At 46.7% G+C, this 19,176-nt stretch overlaps 1 pseudogene; it reads left to right on the top strand.

Moving 5' to 3' along the window:
• Nucleotides 1-15,800: 15,800 nt before the first annotated feature.
• On the top strand, nt 15,801-17,696 carry LOC149356252 (uncharacterized; annotated as a pseudogene).
• Nucleotides 17,697-19,176: the final 1,480 nt, after the last annotated feature.

The raw sequence follows: 19,176 nt of genomic DNA, 5'->3' as shown, positions 1-19,176 counted from the left end.
TTGTGTTGCGTTAAACCACAACATATTCTCAATCTAATAAGGGAGTAATTACTCATTGACGTCCACCCAAGCGCAGCCATACGGCTACAAAGGAAAGCTATACAGCTTTCTCAGAAACTTCGCAGTTAAAGAAAAATTCGTCCTGGTCCGGGGTTCGAACCCGGGACGACCGCTTCACCGGAGCATTCGCTCTACCAACTGAGCTAACTGGGACGGCAAGCTTATGGTAGGGCGAGAGCGAATTGATCAATAACTCGAAGTGGGAACAGTGTTGACCAACTGTTTTTAGGGGAATCCCCCAAGGTGGAGTAGATTTGTAATAAGGGAGTAATTACTCATTGGCTGCGTATGGCTGCGCTTGGGTGGACGTCAATACGGTTAGCTCAATTGGTAGAGCGACTGCTCCGATGAAGCGGTGGTCCCGGGTTGGAACCCCGGACCAGGATGAATTTTTCTTTAAGTGCGAAGTTTCTGAGAAAGCTGTATAGCTTTCCTTTGTAGCTGTATAGCTGCGCTCGGGTGGATGTCAATGAGTAATTACTCGCTTATTACAAATCTACTCCACCTTGGGGTTTCCCCTAAAAACATTTGGTCATATTCTCATTCTGTAAATGTGGATTGGCTGCACGCGCATGGCTTTTTTCCTTCTAGGTCTGCCGCCAAATTTTCTCACACTGCTTAGAAAGAACAAGTGCATTTTTTCCTTTAGCAATGGTTAATAGCAAAATTAGAATACGAAACCATGGCAGGCTGCAACAACACGAACCATGATTTCCGTATGAATGAATATTTACCGTTGGCACAGATCTCTTACATCGTCGTGTATTTGCTCCTTTAGTCTATCCTCTTCTGAAATTCGTTAGTTCGTGCATTCGTTTGCCAGCTCACCGTATATACACAAATCCTTCAATAAGCTGCGAGGTTTTCAACTGTGCATGCCGAGAGCACCGCTTAGGATTTTTTTTTTTTTTTTTTGGGGGGGGGGGGGGGGCGTTAAGTATGCAGTAGCGACCTGTACGGATCCAGAAGATGTAAACAGCTTCCGACAGCCACATATATCGGAGTCTTGCTCTCCCTGAGTCAGCTTTTATTTATTTAATTGTAGGGCCTCTTATACGCAAGCGGTGCAGGAAGAGGCCTTTTTTCTTGATACTGTATGCCTCACTGTACTTACTCTATGTGCTTGTGCGGATTAAACACTTATTACAGATCGCCTAAACTATGTTTCTATTACAGCCTCAGCACCCACGCAGCAAACCTTGGCAATTACAGGGCAAAAAAAACGAAACGAAGGAGGGGAGGGATGCCCTTTGCGCGAATGCACAGCAGATATTTCCAGCCAGTGGCATATCTCACCTTCATCAAGGCCGCCTCGTCTCTCCTCTCCTTCCGCCCCCTCGACTCGGCTCATCCTGTCGTCATGCCCATTGCCCGGTTTCATTCCCCGTTCGCCTCCTTTCCGGGAACTACGCCGTAGCCGCACCTTCTGCATGAGGCATGCATAAGACAGAAGAGGCACATAAAAGCATGTTCCAAAAAAGCGCTCGCATGCTAGTTGCATGGAACCTTTCGTTAGCGGGCGGGTCTTCTTAACTACTATTGCTGGCGCTGTGCTTACTTCCATTGGCTGCAATGAATCGCAAGCACGATTTGTCCGCAGTGATGACGAAGAAAAAAAAATTTTCTTCTCACATTCAACTGCTGCTCAACAATGTATGACAGAACTAATAAACTGCTTGCATTTCACATTGCCCGGAGACATTTGCCGTCTATAACACGACAGCGCACAGATTCTGTATGTATCAAATTAAAATGTATTCTGTCCAATTCGCTTCATTCTGACTGTTTTACAATTTTAAAAAGCACCTGCGGCCACTTCGGTGGCCTCCTGTGTCAGGGCTGCAGGGCTACAGATTGCGTAAGCTTATGTTCTGTCGTTTCGTTGTATTACACAATGCAACTTCAAATAATGTATGTGGCTTGTCATTTACGCCGGTAACTTCCGGCCCTCAACGCACAGCCTAACCCCGAAAACTCAAGCGTTTGCTTAGAATGCCGAATTAAATTTCATGCTTAACCATCCAGTAATGTTAGAGAACAAGTTTACTATTTTCTTCCGTTGGCATCTTAACTGGCATCTCCCACTCTCTCTAGATGTTCCCTGATAGTTTTATCTTCTCCGCTATATTTACACATCAAAACACAAGCAGCCATTCGCATCCACACCGTTGACCTTAACCGTTTTTCATACCGAACAGCGCTTTTCAAGCGTGCTTCCCACGTTGAACATCCCGTGATCTTCTTTCTTCATTAGTCCCGTACTATCATTGTTTAAGGCTAGCCTGTCGGGTGCCCATGTTATTGAAAGCGTAATATTTGCTCCAGATCATAGACATAGGACACTTTTGGCGAACGCGAAGTCCGATAACAGTGCGCTTTTCTAGTTTCCACGAACCTCTTCCCATTTGTTATAATCCCAAAGAGCCTAGTTTTAATGGCAACTGCATTTTTCATGCCATCGATATTTTCGCCTTTGATTTGCTATGCAATTTACACAAAAGCTAGTGGCGGTCCCGTTTTAATGGAGGCGAAACGTACAAGACACCGGCGTGCTGTGCGATGTCCTTCGAGGTCTAAATTATTCTGAAGCCCTCCACCACGGCGTTCACCTAAGCCACGCACTGCTTCTGGACGTTAAACGCCAATATTTGCAAATTTATTTTTAGTTGCATGCCTTAAGTGTCGACAATGTGAAACTCTGACTGGTGCAGCTGCGCAACCTTTCGTGTTAGGTTCGAGAGCTCCTGTGCAGCTCTAAGCGAAGAGTTGCTGCAGAGCCAGGAGGCTTAAGCAGGAGCGCCTTTGACCACTTTCGGCCCCCGCCTCTCCCCCCCTCCCCACTCCAACGGCAAGTGACGGCATCGTTTCTAATATTAAAAACTGTTACGCTTGGCGTCACCTTATATAACGAAAACATTAAATTCAGTGTGGCCCATCAAGCCAATAGCGGATTTAAAACACGCCACCAGAAGTCTCATTACTGTGCAAAATCCGAATCATAGAGAACCATCTCTTCACTGGAAAAAGCACCAGTTCATTAATGAGCTAGGAAAGGTATTGTGTATAAAAATGGTTGCCATTCTTTACAATGCGGGAACCTCATTGCCAAACACCGGTGAATGGCACCTGTCTGAAAGAAATTAAGTAATGCAATTTACAGGCGTAAAATTGAAGCCTCGAATAGTTAGGGTTCCTTAATCATAATTTCTGCGGCTCAAAGGATCCATAGTGGCTCTGCTTTAATTTTTTGTCGAGTTTTAAATGATCAAGTGAACAAAAGAACAATAAGGGCAAAACAGGAAAGTACACTGCGAATGCACCTGAGGGACTAAAGGCATTCTTGATGAAGGCGATAAATGTCATGTGTAAACGTTTAATTCTTTTTATTCTATTAAATATGCATGAAGTAATTTGTTGTAATAAAGACAAACACGCAGCCTTCGCTGGAACACGCAAATACTTTAGATTTGTGACCAAGTATAGATGTATGGTTTTTTAATCCCTCAGAGCAGGCTATGAAAGACGCCGTATTAAAGGGCTCCAGAAATTATGGCCAGCTCGGGTTCTCTAACGCCGGTTCGCACATTACACGGGGCTGTGGACTTTCGCCTCAATCTAAATGCGTCCGCCGCGGCCGGAATCGAAGCCACGTCTTTCGGGTCAGCAGCCCAGGACCATAACCACTGAGCCATCGCGGCGGCTGATTTATATCCCAGTAAGAAGAATTGTCTAACGAATGTATCTTCGTGGTAAGAAATATAATGACCAGATAAAGGTAGAAGAAGAAAGTCGTGCCATCGTCTAAACATTTTTCACTATCAGGAACTTATGCTCAAGGTGCAATCTTGAACCACACAGTGTAGTAAATAAATGAAAGTTTGAATATTATTTTACATTAAATCAAATTTTTCTCATCGGCTAGAAATTAACACACAGGTGCTGAACAAACAGCTGATTGCGCTGGGATGCTTATACATGGATATCAACGATGCAAGTGTCTGCCCTTCGATGCGTTGCGTGCTCTGCTGAAATGAACTCGTAAACCCGAGAAACACTCAATAGCATGCCATCGGCAGTCGCACTGTGACGCCCCCATTTACACACCACATGTGACCCCAAAACTGCGCCTGGGTGACTCACCAAACTCTCGGATACTCGCGAGTTGGACAAACACGCAGTAATATGACCGCGGACGATCAACGCGGGAATGTGATTGAGATCTGCCGTGGTCGTAGGGAAACAGGTTACTGTGGGTTTTAAGTGGAAAAGAATAAAGATACGTTCCGTCCCACTGTAGTCACTCGCCCGCCAGCAGTTGCTTGCAGTTGCCGGCAAGGAATATGGGAACAATCTCGAAAAAAGCTCATTTGGGCTCGTTGAACTTTTTTCTCCTGGAGACGCGCACAGTCTATAAATTTTACTGCCTATCGAATCTCTATCCAACAACTTCACCGAAGACAGTCAACACTCGTTAAAAGGCGTTACAGTGCGGCCTTGCGTGTCGGCGCCTCACGTACTGCGTGTGCTTCCATGAAAATCCGCATTCTGAAAATTTTCTGTTCCATATGAGTCAGTTGCGAGGAGATGTATGCATGTGGTGCTTCCCAAATATTTTTCAGCATGCCTCAAAAGATATGTGCCTTTCCACGCACTGCGGAGAAAACAAGAAAGGCCTCGTGTTGGTGTCGCGCTTCACACTTGGATCACATAATACATTCGTGCGCGTGTCTGATCGCGTACTCGCAGTGGAATTTGCGGCACCTATTGAGATTGGCCTCAGACATTATGTTAAGATTAGCTGGGCGAACCGACTTCACAGCAGAAATATTTCGGGAATTCGATTCGAAGGAAACTACTGTAATACGAAGCGAGCGCTTGTGTTTTCGAGGCGGCGAGACGATCCAGATACGATCGGTCACACACGCATGAACAAAAACAAACCCATACGCACACAAATGTGCACACCCTCACGCACGCACACGCATGCACACAAACGCACACACGCTCGAACCCGCCGCGGTGGCTCAGTGGTTACGGCGGTCGGCGGCTGAAACGAAAGACGCGGCGGGCGAATTTCGATGAAGGCGAAATTCTAGAGGCCCGTGTGCTGTACGATGTCACTGCACGTTAAAGAACCCCAGGTGGTCGAAATTTCTGGAGCCCTTCACTACGGCGTCCCTCATAGCCTGAGTTGCGTCGGGGCGTCAAACCCTAATAAACCAAGCACACACGCTCGCTCACACACACACACACGCACACACGCGCACTTACACACGTGCCCAAACACACACATGCTCGCGCACACCCACAAACACAGGCACAACAATGTTAATAAACAAACACCAAAAAATAAACTAACAGCGCGAACTTTCGGAAAAGGTGCCATTACAGGCAACACATACGATATGCACCGTAGTCTAGTCGAAATTAGCCCTTCCGTCGCGTTTAAGATCGAGGAAAATTTCTCATGAAGTACCACGGTAATTCTAGTCCATATGAAAACGGCTTCGCGCCGAGCTCTCCCAGCACAAAATCGTGCCGATAAGTCTGGCTGGCCGTGGGGCAGCCCGAAACCGCTCAGGCAGAGAAAAAAGAACGCGTTCTGGACAGCCGCTGGAAGTGCGCGTAGCAACCCGAGACAAACGTGCGCCTGGTTCCGCGCCTTGGCAGCCCGCGGGTAGGGCGCAGGCAGCCAAAGGTGGATAATCAAAGAGGCCCACCATATATCTACAGTGACGTTCGCTGGAATAAAATTCCCCGCTGAGCTAATTGCGCCGCGGCGATTAGCGATTAGTGCATCCACTGAATATGGCGGGGGTGGAATACCGAAGGAAGCTCCTAGGGCTCGCTTCTGTTTGCAAAGGTCTCGGCCGCCTGATGGCGGCCTCGAAGAGCCCCCGTAAACTTCTTGACTAAATGCGGACAGCTAAGCGCAAGCCTAATCAAGCCAAGGCCGCAAAGCATAGCCGCGAAAGCTGGACCACTACGAGAGTAGAACAAAACAAGGACTTACGGCTTCCATGATCGGATGGCGGCGGGGTTCTAATGAGCGAGTGAGCACGTGCACGCATGCACTGCGTCTTCCTCTTAACGCAGATGATGATGAATAGTTTGGGTATGTGCCATCTTTTCATAGGCTAATAACAACACCATAATCTCTTCATCTCTGTTTCATTCAGAAGTTCGCCGTATGGCTGCGCTTGGGTTGGAGGGCAATGAGTTTGAAAGAAGAGAAATACGGATGACGAAGTAATTAAACCGCGGTTCTGCATCCACTATGCGCATTTTGCCATTAACCCGGATTGTTAGACCAATTTTGGTTGTTGAGCCACTCCTCCTGCTATTTATAAAAACAGCTCAGCAGCGGCACTTGCAACCTGCCCCTGTACCTTGAAAACTCCCATGTTTCTATCGTTTGGCGCCATCATTAGTCGGTTAGGCAGCAGGACTGTTTCGTCTGTTTTTAAAAATTCTCAATAAAATCAGACCGCTCGCCATGCTGGATCTTAACATGTTACGCTCTGTCTCTGTCTATAAAATTCAGACCACTCTCTCTATATTTGATAGACTCGCCTCTAATGCATGTGATGTCGTCTACGTTTTTTTTTCTATCTCCTTCTGGTTTCTACTTCCCCTCAAAAAATAATATCCGCTGGTGAGCCTCTATACACATTCATATTCTCAGCCGATCCCCGGTATTCGTATGCGACATTTAACAACAGTGACGACGGCATGTCCCTGCTTCAGGAGTCAATGCTAAAGCCCTTCGAGTCGTGATAGGTCTAGTTTCCTCATGATTTCTAGCGGCTGAAGATAACTTAGAAAGGAGTTCAGTTGTGCCGACAGAGCGATATGACTGCGACAACTGTTGGTTGCAGAGTTCCTGCGGTAATTTTGCTGGCAGCATGTCCTGTTGCCCATATGCAGACTTGTATTTGCTTCTCAACAAGCTTGAATGTAGAGATCTTGAATCCGCTTCACCTCCTTGCACAAACTTCTTGAAAAATTTAGCGCGACACACAAGGACAGAAAGAAGTAGACGAACCGAGCGCTTTCTGTCCTTGTGTGTCGCGCTAAATTTTTCAAGATGTAAGTTAACCAACTCGCCCAATCTGCAGTATTGTTAAATTGCACAAACTTGTCTTCTACGTTACTCTCCCGCAGCTGAAGCGGGGCCCCTCGCTCGCTGTTCAGAATATCAAGTCAACGCTTATCTTAGTTACCTTCACTGTCAGTGTCCTGCTCGGTTACTTTTGCTTTTCCTTGACGCACTCATCTACTATTGACACAGTTATACTGCACCCAAACTGAAATTTGACCGCTCGACGGAAGCCCCGCGGTTCTCCCCTGCCCGCGAGCCGTAAAGCCAGGGGTGCTTCGTCGTCGCTGGTTTGACGGCTGAGGCGGCAGCAAAACGCGCGCCCACTCATCAGTTTTGGGCATCTGAACTGAAGGGTCCGATACTGTTAAGCACAAAATCACCAACCAAGGAATACTATTAACTGTTCGCAACACACCCGCGCCGAACCACAGCTCGAGTAAGAATCACAATTGGTCGCCGAATGACGGTCACGCTTACCACTGAATGGGTCCGCAAGCCGTACTGATAAGTCGCTTGTTCACTGTGAAAGGTAGAACTTTTTCGTCCAGTAAAGGCCAAGGAATAAAAGAAGCAATTCCTCAAATATTTCAGCGGTGTTCAATACTTTACAAATGATCATGCGGTAACAGATAAGGTAGTCAAGTTTGGTGTTCTAAAATACAGGGGGCGCTTTATGCAGTTGTTAAATTACTAGAGAAAGTCCGCACAAACACAGCACTGCGAAGTGGTGCGCGGCCATTCGTGAACATGGCGTCTGCCGAGTCTGCCGAGTCTCCTGCGCCCAGCAGCTGGACATTGGTGCCTTTTCCTTCCGGGTGATGGAGCCACCATACGCGGGGTTAGGGGAGCGGTGGAACACGTTTTGCAGCGCATGTTGTTCTGATTGCCTTCGAATGCTGCAGCCTTCACAGCGCTGCAAACGACTTATAAGATGGAGCATATATTCTATGCCGGTCATAGAGTTTCCCAATATTACCTAGACGGAAAACTGGCCCCACCGGCTATGCAAAACACCTTAACCGGCATTTCATCCACCTCAGGAACGCCGTAAAGACGAGGTTTCTTAATTCGCTTATATCGAGCTCTGCGGGGAGATAAATAATTTATTATTGCGTTTTCCATTTCTTTAATAAATTCAACACGAGAGTTAAGCTGGTATGAAAGCAATCAGAGCATTATTTTACGTTTGCTGTGGGAACCGACGTATTTGTATGGCTGAATCCACGTTCCATGCCGAACAGTAGCCCAGCCAAATACGAAACATTATCCTCACAACATACCGGCACCTCTCTATAACCGATTAATGTCATGCCGCCTGCATTTCTTCTAGTTACTCTTAGATGGTCTATTTATTTATTCCAATACCCTAAAGGCCCTCCGGGAAGGGTATTACATGGGGGGAGGGTACATTTTATGTTTTTAGACAAAACTTTGTTCAAAAAGGTGCAGAAAAGAGAGAAACAAGAATTACAGACACCATTTCTTGAGGTACAATAAAAAACAACAACACTACAGCTCAAACAGAAAAGCGTAAAAAATTCAAACAGATCAAAAAGGCCCGGAGATCGATAGCCCGGTGTGAACACTGGTTCATTCCGGACCAATACAATTTTGTAAATTCCTAACAAACTCTTAGGAACCGGAATGCGATAGTGTTGCAGTTCATTGAGCCCTCCTTCGCAACTCCGCAAGCAACGTCACGCAATGCGCGCATCAGCCCCGAAGCCTATTTCCTTTTACGCATACGGACTGCTGACGCGAGTAAGAAGCGTTCCTACACCGGTGCTCTGTCCCCACAGTCATGTCAGGCACCCTATCATATCAGAGGACGCGCCAAGAACAGAGCAGTGGAAAGTTTCCATACGCTGTGACTGCTACGGAGCTGTCCCCATGCCAACGCGAACTCGTCATCCACTGATATCTAGTGAGCGCTATCTCCCACTGATTGGGTGAGTGTGGTGTGACGTCACAACCTCTGCCGACCAATCCTGAATGGGTGTGACAAAGCGCATGACTTTTCTTCCGAAAGGTCGTTGTAACGCTATCGCGTTAAAAGCTACCAAAGGGCATAGCATAAACCGTAGCAGCGGAGCATAGCGTATTATCCGAGAGCTCAATGCTATGGTCACAGCGAAGCTACCCTTGGCATCTGACGATGGCAAAAAAAATTTTGAGGACACTTTTGCAACTGAAGTGTTGAGAGTCGAAAGCCTTTTTAGCATGCTGCTTTCGCGAATGATTGCGATTAATTGCACTTAATTCAAAATTACTCCACTCGAACCACCTCGCTTTATCTACACTCTCTTCTAAACATTCAAGTTTTGCGTCACACGTCGACTGCGCCTACACTTCCGGTGACATGTAACTTCACTTCCTGTGATTCAAATTTTGCGCTACTCCCACCCCGACAACGGCCACTTTTGGTCGTTTTTTTACTATAATTAATTAACCAATAACTCTACAGTCATCAAACTGGGCTTCTAAGTTTGTTTTTCTACTTCTGTCTAAATCAACCATTGGTTTTCTTCTATCTTTTTCAGTTCCCTAGTTTGCCACCGTGGGAATGCAGATTCCTCCTCCGCCACAGCAGAAATCAGTCCCGGACAGATCGAGCTTTCCGCTGTGTATTTAGGTAGAATCTCTGCTCCGGCGGCGGATTCCGGCGAATGCCCCGGCGGCGAATTCACGGCGAATGCGCCATGAGAAAAGCGCTGCTGAAAGCGGATCACAGAGCCTTTCGCTTGGCCCGCCCTATCGCTTGCTCCTTTCGTTCGTAATGTTCGTTCGTAAAGCCGTTCGTTCGTTCGTAAAGCCAGTGACCATGCAATAACCGACCACGCTTGCCCAAGTGCGAAGCTAATTAAGCGCGGCATTCACAACTTTCGACCTGTCCCACCTAACCAGAACCTGGCCCCACAAACCGATGCGCTCCGCTTGACGAAGATGACGACCCTCTAATACGGCGTCCTTTGCTGAGCGAAGCTACAGTGATGTCACTCGGCTTACCCGTAGCCGTCGAGCCCACGAGGAACTTCGATATGAAATGGCTGATATCGATCGCCGTATTGTTGATCGACGAATAGAGCTATCCAAACTTACTTATCGCCGCAATCACCTCGTGAGCTCACGCAGGTCGTCGACGGCAAAAAGTTTGTCATCGGCTGCGCTAATGTCTCAGAAATACCCTCGACCTCCATCTGTTAAATCGTGCTGTGTCTACGCACAAGTCTATCGCTAAACTGGCCACCAACCCGGCATCGCTTCTACGCATGCCACGCAAAAGCTAGAGACCGTAGCTGCCACTCTTCTGGAAAGCTTGTTATAATGGTGTCTAATGGTGTCTAAACCGCCTGCATATCTAATTCAGTGGAATTGCCGGGGTCTCGCCAACGAAGTTGCTAAGACCCGAGAACGCATTCGCTTGGGCTCACTTCAAGCGCGGGTGTCACTCCTCCAAGGACAGAACTCTCTTCCAGGAATCTCGAATTTACTAGCTGCGCAACACCATTCATACGCGATCGTCGTACGTCTCTGTCAGGTCAAAGACCAGGCAATTAAGGCTGCTATTTTTGTTCGCACTTCTCTCGTTCAGACGGATCTACCTAAGGCATACGGTGCACAGCGTGGCAGCAGGTGGTGGCCGTAAATGTGTAACTTTCTCGATGCGTTGTTGTGCTTGTGTCCTGTTACGTGTGCCGTCTCTGGCCACATAACAGGACTGCCTGAGACCATAACGTCGCGGATACAGGAGGCCGTGATATTTTATACTGAAAATATAAAATATTTTATATTTTATACTGGGGACTCTTTCGGACTTAGAATGAAATGATAGCGCAGAACGACACACTCACGAAAAGGCCGAGAACGAAAAGGGTGCGCGCTAAAAAAGAAAAAAAAACATTATGCACCATGCAGCACATCTACAAGTTTTGTTAATATATTTGACTTATAGTCAATCTGCGAATAATTTTGGGGAATGTAAAAGCAGTAATTCGTAAATAGACGACTGATGAGATGATATCGGGAAGTAGTTTAGCCGCCAGAAGAAAACTGCGGAATGGGTTCGTAAAATAAAGTGAGACTGGGTAAGAAAAACCTGAAAAAGTTTTTTATGAAGAGCAGAATCATAGCGAAACTTATTATCTGCGAAATGATTCCGAAGATGTGCCGCTGATACCGCAGGACGAAGACAACAATGCAGTTTATAGTCGGAAATCCCTAAATGATATTAAAGAGCAAATTTTTAACTATGGGCTCAGAGTTTGTCCAACTAGCAATAATTACAGCGATGGTGAACTTAATAGCGATTAAACAAAATTTCTGCGAAGAAAGTGCATTAAGAAGTACTCCACCGAAGCACAAAATGCTCGCTGCCTATTTTACTTGCAGCCTGTAATTCTTGATCAGCATGCATTCATCAAGCCGAAACGTCGAGCGATAACCCTATTGCAAAATTAGCTGCCTATCGAATCTCAATCAACAGCTTCACCAAAGAGAGTCAACGCCCGTATAAAAGGCATTACAGTGCGGCCTTGTGAGTCGGCGCCTGACGTACTGCGTGTGCTTGCAAGAATATCCGCATTTTGAATTTTTTCTCCTCACTGAGTCAATTGCGAGGAGATGTATGCATGGGGTGCTTCTCAAATATTTTTCAGCGTGCCTCAAATGATATGTCCCTTTCCAATCACTGCGCAGAAAATAAGAAAGGCTTCGTGCTCGTGTCGCGCTTCACACTTATATCACATAATACATGCGTGCGCGTGTCTGATCGCGTACTCGTAGTGGAATTTGTGGCAACTCTTGAGAAAGGCCTCAGACACCATTTTAAGATTTGCTGGGCGAACCGACTTAACAGCCGAAATATTTCGTGAATTCGAATTCGAAGAATACGGCGTAATACGAAGCAAGCGCTTGTGTTTGCGAGGCGGCGAGATGATCCAGACACGATCACACACGCATGCGCACAAACCAACGAACGCGCACACAAATGCGCACACCCTCACGCACGCACACGCATGTGCACAAACGCACACATGCTCGCGCACACAGACACGCACACACGCTCACATACACACATGCGCAAACACACAAACGCACAAACACTCGCGCACACCCACAATCACACGCACGCACAGTTAATAAACAAACAGCGAACAAATAAACAACCAAAGAGCACGAACTGTAGGAACAGGCACCATTGCAGGCAACACATACAATGTACACCACAGTCTAGTCGAAACTAGCCCGTGCGTCACGTTTAAGATCGAACAAAACCTCCCATGAAGTAACATGGTCCTTCTAGTCCTTATGAAAACGTCTTCCCGCCGAGCAATGCCAGCAAAAAACCGTGCCGACAAGTCTGGCTGACCGCGGGCAGCCCGAAACTGCACAGCCAGAGAAAAAAAAGCGCGTTTTGGGCTGCCACTGGAAGTGCTCGTAGCAAACCGAGACAAACAAGTGCGTGGTTCCGCGCCTTGGCAGTCCGCCAGTTGGGCGCAGGCAGCCAAAGGTAGATAATCGAAGATGGCCACCATATATCTACAGTTACGTTCGTTGGAATAAAATTTCCCGCTCAGCTAATTGCGCGGCGGCGATAAGCGATTAGTGCATCCACTGAATATGGCGGGGGTGGAATAGCGAAGGAAGCTCATAGGGCTCGCTTCTGTTTGCAAAGGTCTCGGCCGCCTGATGGCGGCTTCGAAGACCTCCCGTTAACTTCTTGACTAAATGCGGACAGCTAAGCGCAAGCCTAATCAAGCCAAGGCCGCAAAGCATAGCCGCGAAAGCTGGACCAGTACGAGAGTAGAACAAAACAAGGACTTAAGGCTTCCATGAACGGATGCCGGCGGGCTTCTGAGAAGCGAGTGAGCACGTGCACGCATGCACTGCGTCTTCCTCTTAACGCTGATGATGATGAATAGTTTGGGTATGTGCCATCTTTTCATAGGCTAATAACAACAACACCATAATCTCTTCACCTCTGTTTCATTCACAAGTTCACTGTATGGCTGCGCTTGGGTTGTATGGCAATGAGTAATTACTCCCTCATTTGAAAGAAGAGAAAAACGGAAGACGAAGAAATTTAACCGCGGTTCTGCGTCCACTATGCGCATTTTGACATTACCCCGGTTTAATAGGCTATTTGTGGCTGTTGAGCCACTGCTCCTGCTATTTATAAAAACAGCTCAAGAGGGGCACTAGCTGCAACTTGGGCCTGTACCTTTAAAACTCCCATCTGGCGATGGTTTGGCGCCAAAATTAGTCGGTACAGCAACAAGACTGTTTATTTCTTATTGAAATAAGACTGGCTGCCATGCTGAACCTTAAAATGCTACGCACTGTCTCTATCTACAGAATTCAGACCACCACCCCTGTATTTGATAGTCTCGGCTCTCACGCATCTGCTGTCGTCTACTTTTTTGTTGCTGTCTCTTTCTGGTGTCTACGTCCCCCCAGAAAACAATATCGGCTGATGAGCCTCTATACACCTTCATGTGCTCAGCCGATCCCCCGTATTCGTATGCTACATTTGCTGCTTGAAACAACCATAACGATGGCATGTGCCTGCTTCAGGAGTCAATGCTAAAGCACTTCGAGTCGTGACAGGTCTAGTTTTCCGGTGATTTCCAGCGGCTGAAGTTAGCGCAGAAAGCAGATCAATGGTTGTCCCGACAGAGCGATATGACTGTGACAACTTTTGGAAGCAGAGTTCCTGCGGTGATTTTGCTGGTAGCATTTCGGGCTCCCCATATGCAGGCTTCTGTTTGCTTCTCAACAAGCTTGAATGTAGAGATCCTGAATCCGCTTCGCCTCCTTCCAAAAACTCCCACAGCCGAAGCTGGGCCCCTCGTTTCCCTGTTCACAATACTAAGTCAACGCTTATCGTAGTTATCTTCACTCTCAATTTCCTGCTTGGTTATCTTGGCTTTTCTTTGGCGCACTCATCTACTAGTGAAACATTTACACTGCACCAAACTGAAATTTGGCCGCTCGACGGAAGCGGAAGCTTCTCCCCTGGCCGCTAGCCGTAACGGTAGTGGTGCTTCGTCGTGGTGGGTTTGACGGCTGCAGCGGCAGCAAAACGTGCCCGCTCTTCAGTTTTGGGCATCTGAACTGAAACGTCCGATATGGTTGGCAAAAATCACCAGCCAAAAAATGCTATTAACCATTCGCCGAATGAGGGCCACGCTTACTACGAAATGGGTCCGAGAGCCGTATATTTCATCTCATAAACGACTCACTGTGAAAGGTAGAAATTTTGATCCAGTCAGGGCCAAGGCATGCAACATAAAGTTCCTCAAATATTTCAGCAGTGTTCAATATTTTACAAATCATCATGCGGTAGCTGATAAGGTAGTCAGGTTTGGTGTTCTAAAATACAGGGAGCGCTTTATACAGTTGTTAAATTAGTAGAGAAAGTCTGCATAAACACAGCACTACGAAGTGGTGTGCGGCCATTCGAGAACATGGCGTCTGCCGAGTCAACCGAGTCTCCTGCGCCCAGCAGCTGGACATTGGTGCCGTTTCCTTCCGGGTGATGGAGCCACCATCCGCGGAGTTAGGGGAGCCGAGGAACACGTTTTGCAGCGCATGTTGTTCTGATTGCCTTAGATCGCTGCAGCCTTCACAGCGCTGCAAACGACTTATAAGATGGAGCATATATTCTCGGGCGGCCATAGAGTTTCCCAATATTACCTAGATGGAAAACTAGCCCCACCGGCTATGCAAAACACCTTAACCGGTATTTCATCCACCTCAGGAACGCCGTAAAGACGAGGTTTCTTAATTCGCTTATATAGTGTTCTTCGGGGAGCTAAACTTATTTATTATTGCGTTTTCCATTTCTATAATAAATTAAACACGAGAGTTAAGCTGGTATGAAAGCATGCACAGCCTTATTTTAGGTTTGCCGTGGGAACCGACGTATTTGTATGGCTGAATGGACGTTCCGTGCCGAACAGTAGACCAGCCAAATACGAAACCTTATCCTCACAACATACCGGCACCTCTCTATGGTCGATTAAGTGTCATGCCGCCCGCTTTCCTTCTAGTTACTCTTAGATGCTCTATTTATTTATTTAATCAAATACCCTACAGGCCCTCCGGGGAGGGTATTGCATGGGGGGAGGCTACATTTTAAGCACTTAGACAACACTATGTTCAAAAAGGTGCAGAAAAGAGAGAAACAAGAACTACAGACACCATTTCTTGAAGTACAATAAAAAACAACAACAACAACACTACAGCTCAAATAGAAAAGCGTAAAAAATTCAAACATTTCAGAAAGGCCCGCCAATCGATAGCCCGGAGTGAACACTGGTTCATTCCGGACGAATAAAATTTTTCAAATTCCTAACAAACTCTTAGGAACCGAAGTGCGATAGCGCTGCAGTTCACTGAGCCCTGTTTCGCAACTCCGCAAGCAACGTCACGCAATGCGCGCATCAGCCCCGAAGCCTATAGACGCGTTCAATGTTTGTAAACAAACCGCGCTTGGCGCTGATTGGCTTCCCCGAGCAAACTTCCGGCGGAAGTACTTCCGGCATGCCTTCGCAGCGCGACGTCGGTTTCATGCAACATGCGGCTGTGTTGTTATTTGTGTTCTGTGCGCAGCGCTGCAACACGTTGGTGCATCGCGATGTCTAGTGAATATTTTAAAAAGCTTGACACGCAGACACAGAGCCGCTATCGAGAAAAACTGACGTTCAAGGGCGAAGAGCTTCCCGTCCCGCTTGACGATGCCGCGCGGTTCGCCTTCACATCGGGCTCGCGCAATCTTCCACCTCTTACAGTGACGGATATTTTCGTCTACCTCGTTGAAGGTGTGTGCTTCTAAACCAAGGAACAGTTCAAAAGCCACAAAATGACTGCAGCTTACAACGCATTTTTAAGTGCAAAGGTGAAGCGGCTGAAGTCGTTCAGAGCAGGCCGGCGTGGCGACGGTGTCAGTCTCGTCGCGGCCACTGTGCCAGCCTAACGCTGACTAAGTCATACGAGGCGTGGTGCGTTATCAGTGATGACGAGAATGTTGAGAGTGCTCACTGCACCTGCATGGCGGGGTAAGTACTACGTCCTCCCTAAATAGCTGCCTCGGCCGCTTCCGACCGCTAGTGGAGCAAATGTCCGGGAGTGTGTGTGTTTTGCGGAAACAGATTTCAAGCGCGATAACATGCGATTGCGAATACTTGGATAACGTGACGAGCTTATCGCATGGATTCCCGCTAATTTATAACCCTAGAATGCTTCCATTACCCCGCCGCAACCTTTTCCATAGAAGCATTTACAAGAAACTGTGTCCCGAAATTAATTCTTTTTAGTACTTTGGGTTATTCTTGAGAAGTGGTTGACGTTGTCCATAGTGTGGGATCATTCTTGGCACCCAGGAAGGAAAGGTTGAAGGGATGTGGGGAAATATTCAGTATCTTTCGCGTTGTACCGTCCTGTTCTTTCACGTCCCGTGAGTTGCACTGTTTTCCCTTCTAGATATTTTAGTTTCACCTTACGAAATGTATGCAGGTTACCTAGGACAGAATGCCATGCCATATAACTTTGTTGGTGATTTCATGGCAGTTAGAGCCTGTTGCCATTAGTTTAAAACATTTCGTTTCCAGTGATTTGGTTCTTCTCTAGGGTGGAAAACAGTGCAAAATCACACAAAGGACAAAGAAAAAGAAGACAAGACACAGGCACTAAAAACTCTTGATAAATTGTTTATTATATGTTGGATGGCTTGTTGGTTACACACCTTGACAACAACAGCGCGGTCGGAACACGGACAAGAAAGATTGACACAAACAGAGGCGCTGTGTTTGCCTGTGTTTGTGTCAGTATTTCTTTTCTGTGTTCCGTCTGCGCTGTTGTTGTCAAGATAAGTTGTTTCGTTGTGTTTTGCCAGATTTAAAGTGCTGATAAATATGTGTACACTACTTTGACTTGCAGCCTCGGAGAATGTTGCAGCCATGTTGCTTCACTGCTGTTCAGTGTTCTGGCAAATGTGCACTACAGCGATGTGTCGCCAACTGATGTCCAGTGCAAGTGGACTGCGGTGTCCAGAAGAAGCACAGTGAGCATTTTTTTCTTTGCATGAACAAATACTTCGGAAACAAGGACTGAACACTAAATTTCTTGCAGCCCGCACCAGTTAGCAAAATCGTTTTTTAAGCCCAAAGTGGGTCGTCCAGCGCCTGAGATTGTCCCAAGACCGCAGAAGACAGTACCAACTTGGACTGATCATGAGGTCCGCGGCTTCATGCAGCAAGTCAAGGTGAATCCTTATATTCAGTAATGTCCTTTATGGTTCCGTAATGGTTTACAATAATTATGTTATCTGCTCTTACAGGGATTTGCACCAAACACTCTGCTGTTGAATTCACTAACAGATAGTGAAGAGACTGATTCTGCACCCGAGTCATCTGAAGCAGCTGCCCAGGAATCCAAGGAATCAGCTGGGCTTCAACAGCCATCCTTGCATTCTCCACTGCATGCTGTGTATGGCGGCAGTAACTTGCTGACAGCGAGGCAAGTGCAGATGTAACATGAAGGCTGCATTGCGATTGAGCAGACAACTCGTGGCCAGTCCAAGAGCACGAGATGGAAAGAAGAGCGCCTAGGCAGGATTACTGCCTCTGTGTTGCACCGAGTAACAAGATGCGAAACCGGGGCGGACGGTCTTGTGGCTGGAATTATGGGTTATGTCAACGTACCACATGTGCCAAACCTGCGCTGGGGCTGTGAAGCAGAGCCTCAAGCAAAACAAGCTTTCTTGACTCATCAGTCACCGCATCACAGCCAGCTTGAAATTAGACACTGTGGCCTGTTTGTGCTAGGAAGGCTGCCATTCCTGACTGCAACTCTAGACGCTGTTGTGTCATGTGCATGCTGCGAGAAGGCTGTGCGAGAGGTGAGTCTACTGCGTCAGCGAAAGGTGCTTCCATAACCACTAGTACTAAGCTGGCTTACCTTTTAAAGCTGAGGCATGACCATACATGCTACACACAAATACAAGCCCAAATGGCTATTACTGGGCTGCATCGAGCTTATTTTGTAGTCTACAAGAACATTCGGTGCTCGTTGAGACTATGACGTTTGATAAAAACTTCTTGGCAGACACAGAAGCCAGAGCAGAAAGTTTTTTTCTTTCAGCACATCTTCCCAGAGCTGCACTCAATTCAAATTTTAAAAAAGCTAGAATGTGCAAAAGCCACATGCCACTGCCATGGTACCAAATCTGGACGCATTGTAGAGTGCGCTCAATGTCTCCACTGTTTTCACCTCAAATGCGTAAACCTCAAACGCACACCAAAGTCGGGGGCATGCATAAAGTGTCAATAAAATAAGCAGACTGACAAAACAGATTAAGTGTGGCTCAATCTGTTTCCCCATTCTGTTACAACAGGGCACATTCAGAATTCTGTGAGTTGCTTCTTTGTTTCAATTTTGTATATTTATGTGTTACTTTTTTCTGACATCGAACAGACAGTGAATGCTCACGAGCCAAAATGCTTAAGGCTTGTGAAATATTAAACACATGCCATGGCATTATGAGCAGGCAGTATTACTGCTAGACTTCATATTTTGTTTCATAGCTGTGTAACACAACATATAGTTACAATGTCAGGGAACAGCAGTAATGCTACTGTGCTTTTCATTTTTAAAACAAGATGGCAGGTATGCTTTAAGGTGTAAAGAAGCGTTCAAAAACCTTGACTATTTGGCACTTGTGTTCTTTTGCTGTAAATACTCAAGCATAGCTTTTCATCTCCAGTGATGATTGTTCAGTGCAATAAAAAAGAGCAGAAAAAGTCAAGATTAAAGTTTTAAAGCGAAATTGCAATGCCTTGAAATACAATAACCCTAGTCTTGGTTTTCACTTGGCATGTGATTAAGACAATGCGGGTACAATATTGCCAAACTGAGTCTCGCATAAAAATGTCACTTCCATAAAAGTCTAGTCTTGTACTCATTGAAACTATCACATCACACCACGTGGTCACCGTTCATGAGGTGGAGGCAGC

The sequence above is a fragment of the Amblyomma mixtum genome, chromosome 3, assembly GCF_055824585.1.
Source record: "Amblyomma mixtum isolate Tamu chromosome 3, ASM5582458v1, whole genome shotgun sequence".
NCBI lineage: Eukaryota > Metazoa > Arthropoda > Arachnida > Ixodida > Ixodidae > Amblyomma > Amblyomma mixtum.
Note: the sequence above shows the minus strand (reverse complement) of the source record. Positions and strands in the feature narration are given on the sequence as shown.